The sequence below is a fragment of the Tamandua tetradactyla genome, chromosome 11 (genome assembly GCF_023851605.1).
Source record: "Tamandua tetradactyla isolate mTamTet1 chromosome 11, mTamTet1.pri, whole genome shotgun sequence".
Classification (NCBI taxonomy): Eukaryota; Metazoa; Chordata; class Mammalia; order Pilosa; family Myrmecophagidae; genus Tamandua; species Tamandua tetradactyla.
The window spans coordinates 74,361,883-74,371,975 of record NC_135337.1 but is presented as its reverse complement, the minus strand read 5'-3'; the positions used below and the strand labels follow the sequence as shown (position 1 = coordinate 74,371,975).

At 38.1% G+C, this 10,093-nt stretch overlaps 1 pseudogene; it reads left to right on the top strand.

Moving 5' to 3' along the window:
• Nucleotides 1-9,279: 9,279 nt before the first annotated feature.
• On the top strand, nucleotides 9,280-9,839 carry LOC143650297 (AP-1 complex subunit sigma-2-like; annotated as a pseudogene).
• Nucleotides 9,840-10,093: the final 254 nt, after the last annotated feature.

Here is a 10,093-nt window from a genome sequence, read left to right as displayed (position 1 = left end):
AATAAATTCCTGCTGTTTAAGCCAACCAACCTGTAGTATTTGTAATAGTAGCCTAGGCAAACTAAGATATATCCCTTTATCACTGCTTGACACTCACTCAGTGTAAAATCCAGATTTCTCTTTCTCCAAGAGCTACAGAAAAATATCCTCCAGGAGAGAAGCAGAAAACTATCTGCTTTCATAGGCAACCCCTGCAGGGTAAACTAGCAGGTCACTGCAAGCATCTGCTGCACTGACCAACCACCAAAGGGTCTGTGCAAGGAATACTGTGGCTAAATATGTCACAGAGACTGGACCTACTGATCTTTCAAATGGGATTTAGGATTTTGAATGTAATAAAAATACCACAGGATCAGTCAGATAGAGTTTAAGGAGAGAAGATTTTCTAGGAGATCTTATGGGTGCATGATGTATAACACTTTATATCAGGGTAGGAAAACTTTTCTAGAAGTGGCCAGAGTTAATATTTTCATCTATATAGGCCATTTTGTCTCTGCTTCAAGCACTGGACTTTGCTTCTGTGGCATGAAATCAGCCCTTGACCAAATATGAATGATTAGGTAAAATTGTGTGCCAATAAAACTTCATATATAGGATCAGAAATGTGAATTTCATGTACTTTTCATATGTCATAAAATATATCTCTTTTCATTTTTTGAACTATTTGCAAATGTAAACGTCATTCTTGGCTAATAGACCATAGGAAAACAGTCAGTGGGAAAAATTTGGCTGGAAGATCGTAGTTGTCAATTCCTGCTCTATTAGATAATAACATCTTTATTTGAGAAAAAAAGAATTCGTACAGAAATTGCTGATGATGATTTTTGACTTACAAAATGGCAAAGCCACATGATTCAACCTAATCTTATGAAATTTCAAGTAAAATATTTTCATCAGTACTCATAACAGTGAGCACAGTAAACATAATCATCAAAGCAGAAGAAAAAGACTTTGACCCTATATCATCTGGGAGCCTTGTCCCGTTTTTGAAAATCTACAACAGTTATGGGCAGACTTCTTTTTTTAAACATGAATAAAATATGTTTATGAAAAACAACTTTATTTTCTAAATAAAAAAATTAGTGAAAAGAGTTGCATTGCTTAACATTTTTGTAAATCTCTTTGATGTCTGGCATTATAGAAGACAGCTGAATTATCATATCTGCTTCTGCATTTGTCTGTTGCAATATACTCTTTCGGTTGAAGTACATAGAGAAAATCTAGCCTCACACAGATAAGTTGGAAAAGGGAGGAACATTTAAAGATAGTTGTAGATAACTTTTTTCGGATATACTATATCAAAGTTCAATAAGTGGTAGTTTCTTAAAGGTTAAGTGCAATGTGGATTTATTTGTTTAGTTTTTTTAATGTATGTCTTTATTTTATTACTTTTCTACCCATACACTGGATAAAGGGACTGTCTGTCTCAGGATTTACAGCCACATTGTCACAAGATAAAAGCTATATAGTTATACAATCATTATCAATGATCAAGGCAATTGGATTATAGTTCAACAGTTTCAGGCTTTCCTTTCTGGCTATTCCAACTCTTTTACTTTGCTAAAGTTACTGGAATGCAATATACCAAAAATGGATTGGATTTTACTAAGGGGATTTATTAAATTAAAAATGTACAGTTCTAAGACCATGAAAATATCCAAATTAAGGCATCAGAAAGATGGTACCTGGACTCTGAAGATAGTCCACCAGCATCTAGAACACCTTTGTCTTCTGGGAAGACTTGTGGCTGGTGTCAGCTCATCCTTGCTCCTGGTTCATTTGCTTTCAGCTTCTCTTTCCAGTGGCTTTCCCAGTGTTTCCTTCAGGTCTTCTCTTTGTACCTCCAGGGTGTTTCTCTCTAAGTGTCTGTGGGTCCTCTCTTAGCTTCTCCAGGACAAACTATGGATTTAATCCCTTAGCTTAGCATCTACCAGGGCACTTTATTTTCTAAGTTTTATCCAAAATGTCTCTCAAAGGACTCCAGTAAGCAGGTTAAGACCCACCTTGAATAGGCGAGGGTCACATCTCCATGGAAATCACCTAATCTAAAGGTCCCACTGAAACAATACTCTGTCCCCACAAAATTGGATTAAAAGAACATGGCTATTCTGTGTACATAACACATTTAATCCTATACATTCTCTCTTCTGGACATCCAAAAGACATTTTCTTTCCATACAGGAAATACATTCATTTCATCTCAGTATCACAAAACCTTAAACCATTTCAACAGCAATACAAATATAATACAAGGTCAAAAACCATACAAAATCTTATCAAAATCAGTTATTGGCATGGTTTGCCATAAGGCAAAATTCTCCTCTGGCTGTGGACTTGTGAAATGTACAGCAAGTTATCTGCCTGTAATATATAAAGGAAAGGCAGTCATAGGATAAATGTTCCCATTTCAATACAGAGAAATTGGAAGGAAAACAGGAGTCAAAGGTCCCAAACAGTTCCAAAATCCTGCAGGGCAAGCTCCACAAGATTTCAAAGTCTTTGAGCATTTAAGAATACATTTTATCCTCAGAGTTTGACAGAGAACTGTCCAACCCATCTCCAAGAGCTTACACAATGGCCCTGCTCTCTCCAAGCATTAGGGTGAGGGTTGCAATATTGGGGAACATTGGGGAGACCAACTTGTTCTCAGCACTACCCTTCTCAAGCATCTGGGTGGTGCCTGGTCTCTCTTCCATCTACATGGCACAAACTAAACCCCTTTAGAGCAGTGAAGTGATGGCAAGACTCTCCCCAATCCTTGGGGAGTATGCTCCACACTCTCTGAAGCCTGAGAGTGTTCCACCTGAGTATTGAGATGGAAAGCCCACCCTCTGCCTCCAGGGTAAACTTACTCTCTCCATGTACATGGGTAGGTTTTCTCTCCTGGCCTGAGATTTCTGGGCTCAAGACCTCAGTGTGCTGGTTTAAAGCTATTACGTACCCAGAAAGGCGATGTTCTCCTAATCCAATCTTGTGGGAGAGAACTACTGTTGAATGGGATCTTTCCATTGGGTTGTTTCCATGGAGATATGACCCACCCAACTGTGGGTGGGATCTTTTGATTAGGTTGTTTCCATGGAGATGTGACCCCACTTATTCAAGGTGGGTTTTAATCTGCTTAATGGAGTCTTTTAAGAGAGGGAGACATTTTGGAAAAAGCACAGATGCTTGGAGAGTCAATACAGAGAGCATAGAGATGAAACCAAGGCACTTTTTGGAAATACTAAGCTAAGAGATAAAACCCAGAATCTGCCCTGGAGAAGCTAAGTGAGGACTCACAGACACTTAAAGAGAAAGCCACTGGAAACAGAAGTTGAGAGAGCTGTTTGAAACCAGAAACTGGGAAATAAGGATAGCAAACATTGCTATATGCCTTCCCATGTGACAGAGAAACCCAAGACACCATTGCTCTTTCTTCAGAGTCAAAGTATCTTTTCCTGAATGCCTTAGTTTGGACATTCTTATGGCCTTAGAACTTTAAACTTGTAACTTAATAAATCCTCTTTATAAAAGCCATTCCATTTTTGGGTATTGCCTTCTGGCAGCTTTAGCAAACCAACCTTAAGCTCTACTGGTCTACAGGTCTTAGTCCCAAAGTTCCAAAAGGTGTAGTGCTCCTATCAGAGAAACAGTAATGATTCTATTGAACTGGAAGTTAAGATAACCACTTGGCCACAGTGGGTTTCTCCTGCCTCTGAAACAACAGGCAACCGGATGGGATGATTGATCCTGACTATCAAAGGATCCTTTGATAGTTCCTGACTGGAACTACACAATGGTGGTAAAGAAGTTTTTATTGGCATACAGGAGATCCTTAAGGTATCTCTTGTACTATCACACCCTGTGATTTAAGTCAATGGAAAAGTGCAACAACCCAATCCAAGCAGGACTACCAGTGGCCCAGAAGCTTCAACAATGAAGGTTTGGGTCACCCCACCAGGAAAAGAACCATGGCTAGCTGAAGTGCTTGCTGAAGGGGAAAGGAATATGGAATAGGTAAACAAAGTAGGTCGTGATAAATATGACTAATGGCCTAAAGTGACCAGTAACAGAAATGAAGACTGTAGTGGTATGAATAATTCTTCCTTGATTTTCTATGATTATGTTTGTGCTTGTACATAAAGCAAATTTCTTTTGTTTTCTTCTCTTTTTTCCCCTTATCATATTATGTAAGTTGTATTGTTCATGTCTTAGTATTTAAATTGTAGAATATGAAGTTTAAGAGTGAATGTTTTTCAAGGACTTGTACCCTATTTTGGAGAGATTGTGTGTGTTTCTTGCTGTACACAGACAGTAGAATGCTGTTAGAGAAAATATGTCTCTTATTCTGTTCTATTGAGAGATTAAATATGATCTAAGTTGATGTATTTGGCTGCCAAGTTGACAAGGGGGGGTTTATTGTTATGTTTAGGTTCATGTGTCACTTTGGCCAGGTGATGGTGCCAAGTTGTCTGGTCAAGCATGCACTGGCCTAATCACTATTGCAAGGGCATTTCATGGATGATTAACAAACCAGAAGTCTGGCTTATTAAATCATCAGCATGTTATTTGTATCCATGGCTGATTATATCTACAATTGGCCAAGGGGAATGTCTCCCACAATTAGTGGCATTTAATCTAATCACTTGAAGGCTTTAAAAGATAAGTCAGAATAGAGAATTGCTCCCTCTGCTTCAGCCAACTTCTCCTAGGAGTTTCATTGAAGATTTTCATTCATGTGCCATCTCACAGCCTACCTAATGGAATTTGGACTTGTGCATCCCCACAGTTGCATGAGACACTTTTATAAAATCTGATATTTAAATATCTCCTGTTTGTTCTGTTCCCCTAGAGAACCCTGACTAATACACTTAGTTTCGAAAGTTCTGCCTTTGCCTTTGAAGGTTATTTTTCCTTTAATCTGTATGGTTTCTGTTCCTTTCACCCAGATTGATAAGTAGTTCTGGTCATACAAAACTTGCAAAAAAATTGTTGGCTTTGTGTGCTGCATACAGGGGTCAAAAACAGGCAATAGGGCTTTCTACAAATTCTTCTTGGATAACTCCATCTCCAAGTATGGTTCACCCTGACATAGCTGATTATCTCCATATTTGTTTAAAATCCCCTTGTGGGGTACTAACCTCTGGTATCTCATTTCCCAAAGATTCAGAATTTTTCAAACTATCAACTTCTGGTTTCTTTGTAGTCAAGAGTTCAGTTCTCAGTTTATCCCTTTCTTCTTGCATTTTCTATAAGCTGTGAAGAGAAGCCAGGCTGCAATTTCCACATTTAGTTTGCAAATATCTTCAGCTAAGTATCCTAGCTCATCTTTTCCAATTATACTTACATCCAACACCAGGACTCAATTTTGCCAAATTCTCTGTCACTTTAAAACAAGGGTCACCTTTCTTCCAGTTTTCAATGACACATTCAATACTTCTGTCCAAGGCCTCATCAGAAGTGTCTTTAAAATACACATTTCTACTAACAATCTGCACATAGCAATTCAGGCCTTTTCTATCAAGCATATCACAAGTCTTCCAGAGCATCCCTCTTATCCATTTTTAAAGCTGTTTTAGCATCTTTGGTATTTGTAAATCACAACACCCCACTTCTCCAGTACCAAAATCTGCTTCAGTTTGCTATGGTTGCTGGAATGCAATATGCCAGAAATTAATTGGCCTTTCCTAAGGGGATTTATTAGATTACAAATTTATAGTTCTCAGGCCTTGAAAGTGTCTAAATTAAGGCATCAATAAGATGACACCCTGACTCTGAAGAAAGTCCACCAGTAGCTGGAACACCTCTGTTAGCTGGGATGGCATATGGCTGGCATCTGCCAGTCCTTGCTCCTGTTTCATTGTTTTGGGTTCCTGAGTCCAGTGGCTTTCTCTTGGCATTCAGGTCTTCTTCTCTTGGCATTTCTCTTGCTAAACATCTGTAGGCCCTCTCTTAGCTTCTCTGGGAAAACTATGGATTTCATCTCTTAGTTTAGCATCTCCAAGGGTATTTTCTTTTCTGGGTTTTCTCCAAAATGTCTCTCTCTAAAATACTTCAGTAAGTGGATTAGGACCCACCTTCAATGTGCGGGGTCTCCTTTCCATGAAAACAACCTAATCAAGAGTCCCACCTAATAATAAGTTTGCCCATAAAAGATTTGATTAAAAGAACCTGGCTTTTCTGGGGTACCTAATAGATTTAAACTAGCACACCAATACACAAAAAACTAAAAAGAAACATCCATGTGATGATTCATCAGTCATAATCATTTGCTAAATCCTAATTCCCCAGTTGTGCCTCCTCCCTCTCATTTCATCATTCTCTCAATCTTGGGAATATCTGGGCAATGACCATTTAAAGTTCTTTGCATTGGAAATGGGTGTTGACCTTATGGGTAGAGAAATGTATTAGTTGATGTTGTAGGAGAGACTGGTACTTATGTGTTTCAGGGCTTATCTGGCATAGGAATAATTTGGAGGCTTTAAATTTCTGAAAAATTGACTTATTAAGAAAAAATTTTATGGAGTCTTAGATAGAACTCAGGGCATTCTTTTGGGTTTTAAGAGACTTACACCCCTGGGGGTCATGTCCCATATAGGGGCGGGTAGTTAGTTTACTCGTGGAGATGGCTTAGAGAGAGAGGTCACAACTGAGCAACAAAAGAAATTCTCTGGAGGTGACTCTTGGGTATAATGATAAGTAGGCTTAGCTTTGCCATTGCTGAAACTAAGGTTAGCCTCAAGATCAAGGTGCTTGGCTAGAAATTGGGAGTCCCTAATGCTTAAGAAAATATCAGGAATCCTCCAGGTGGGAAAGCTTAATAGTTCTGCATTTTCCCTCAGTCTCTCAAGTTGACTTTGCAAATATTTTTAAAATTTTCTGCCCCAAATACTATGGAATGTATTGGTGTATTACAGTAACTTGTATAAAATTAAAAGATCTAATTTCTTTTTCTAGATTCCATGTAATTAGATTGTTTAAAGAAACTGACCATGCAAATTTAATTAGATAGTGTGTTACAGGAAATTTAAAATTTGGGTGAAATAAACCTCTATTCCTTTGGTCTCACACAGAGGTTGAAGCTTTAAAATGCAGACACTTTCACACCTTTACCTTGTATCGTGATTTACCTTAGGCCCAACCAGATCGGCTTCGTTCTTGTATTTAATTGAAGCCTGATCTATTTTTTTGTTTGTTTCCTTAACAGCTGTTGAATGTTGCACTTTCATAGCAGAACTCCAACTCTGCGTCTTAGGTGTCACACCAGAACCCAAAGTTCCAGGGAAATACTAGGTTACATACAAACAGCTCAACATCTCAGAATTTAGAAATAACAGTTAAATCCTGGAATAGAGGTGACAACTGTAAGAGTTTACAATCTAGGAACTTTTACAATGTGCCTTACTGAAAATTCTTTACTCCTTAATCATTGATTGCCTAATCTCTATCCACTTTCTAACCCCTGATAATCTTTGCTCTCTAATTTAATTTAAGAATTATAGTTAGTTGATGTTAGTAAGACCATACAATATTTGTCCTTTGATCTCTGGCTTATTTCACTCAACATAATCTCCCAAAGGTTCATTCAGCTAGTTGCATTCACCTCATGAGTTCATTCTTTCCTACAGCCACTTAATAGTCTGTCATATGTATACACCACAGTTCTCTCTTCCATTCATCAATGTACCCTTTTAGGCTGCCTCCACCCATTGCAAATCATGAATAATGCTGCCATAATCACAGAAAATGTCTATTCATGTCCATGCTTTCAGTCCTTCCAAGTATATACCTAATAATGGGGTTACAACAGAATCATATGGCAGTCTTGTTGCTCTCTAGAGAACCTGCTCCATTCTACTTCCCTTTTAACAGTGAATAGGTGTATCTCTCTCTCGCCACATATTCTAAAGCACTTGTATCATTCTGTTTACTTTTTACACAATTTTATTCATACATCACACAATCTATCCTAAGTGTACAATCAATGTCTCCCAATATAATTACATAGTTATACAATAACCACCAAAGACTATATGAGAACACTCACATTTCTTCTGCAAAGAAAGAATAAGTGGAAAAGAGAAAAAACGACAACAACAAGAATTCCACCACTCCTCCCTTATATCCCCTCTTATTGACATTTAGTTTTGGTCTATTGCCTTTGTTACAATTAATAAAATAAAATTACAAAGTTACTGTTAACTGTAGACACTAGTTCGCATTAATTGTATTTTTTACATACACCATCTCATCCCATTTTAACACCTTGCAATGGTGACACACATTTCTTTTCCCTGTTGTAAAAAAACATTCTTATATTTGTACATTTAATCAGCATCATTGTCTTCTCTAGGTTTTACTGTGATATAGTCATTGGCAGGCTTTTTAACCCCCCATTCCAAACAGTAAAAATACAAATTACCTAGACTTTACTTGCCATGCTTTTCCCACTTGGGAGCTGATGTTGGCCACAAAAGCAGATGCCTCCACATTTGACAGCTTGGAATGAAAGAGATGAGAACAAATCTTTTTTCAAATGTCTAGTCATTCACAGTCTAATTGCCTTGAGTGAGTGGGAAAACTTTCCAAATTTCTGAGTTCATTCACATCTCTAACTTCATATGGGATGACTGCTTAACAATGTGGCAGCAGAAAAGTTTCATCATCAAATCATCCTTGTTCATCCCCAATATCCTGAAGTTTTTAGAAAAAAACTTACTTGGATCCCTGGGATTCTCAATTTCTGCTCTAATGATCTCTTTTCACTTTAGGGAGAATTCTAGCAACTAAGAATTTGTTCAATCTGGCAGGTACCAGGCCCTTGCACGCAGGTACCTTGCGTGCTTGAGACGACTGAGCACGCAAAATGTGGCCAGTTTCAATCGAGATGTGCCATAAGTGTGCATACACGTGGATTTCAAAACCAACACACACAAAAATACTTAAAAAATTATTTTTGTATATAAATTCCAAATTAAAATAACATCATGCCTCTGAGGGGTTAAATACAATCTCTTATCAAAATTAATTTCAGCTGTTTCTCCTTACTTTAAAATTTGGCTACTAGAAAAAATTTAGAAATAAACCTGTGGCTTGCATTACATTTCCGTTGGACAGTGCTTGGTTAGAGGTCTGGAATGGGGAAGATGGACTGTTGAATAAAGAAAGGAGACTCCAGGTCGGTCCCCTCCCGGTGGCAAAACGGCTGCCGCCCCTCAGCGCGGCTACAGGGGTTTCCCCTCAGCCGCCCCTGCAGCTGCTGCGGGCCAAGCTCTGCCGCGCTCGAGGCGCGCGGCCACGATGCAGTTTATGTTGCTTTTTAGTCATCAGGGAAAGCTTCGACTGCAGAAATGGTACGTCCCACTGCGAGACAAAGAGAAGAAAAAGATCACGAGGGAACTTGTTCAAACTGTTTTACCACATAAACCTACAATGTGCAGCTTTCTTGAGTGGCGAGATCTGAAGATTGTTCACAAGAGATATGCTAGTCTGTATTTTTGCTGTGCTTTTGAGGATCAGGACAATGAACTAATTACCTGGAAATAATTCATCGTTATGTGGAATTACGTGACAAGTATTTTGGCAGTGTGTGTGAACTTGATATCATATTAAATTTTTTTTTCTTTTTTTTTTTTTTAAAACAACAGATTTATTTGGTAATGCTAGTGATCAATGAAAGGAAGGATAAGGGGTCCGGAATATATCATATTAAATTTTGAGAAGGCTTATTTTATTTTGGATGAGTTTCTCTTGGGAGGGGAAGTTCAGGAAACATCCAAGAAAAATGTCCTTAAGCTCATTGAGCAAGCAGAGCTCCTGCAGGAGCCAGCCATGAATATTTTAATGTCCCTGTGTACTAAATGACTACTCATCGTGTATGCAGAATTCCACAGAGGAAATAGAGAGCTGATATTCTTATGAAAGAAAATATACTCAGCTTGGTGACACTGGTTATCTTGTGTTATAGTAATAGATTATTTCAGAAGTTTACAATTGTATTTTCTCTTGTCCCCATCCCTAACCCTTTTTTGTTTTATTTTCATTCCATATGTGATCTTGATATAGCCTATTCCTGTCCACAACTGATTTAATTTCTTCTTGAAAAAAATAGGGC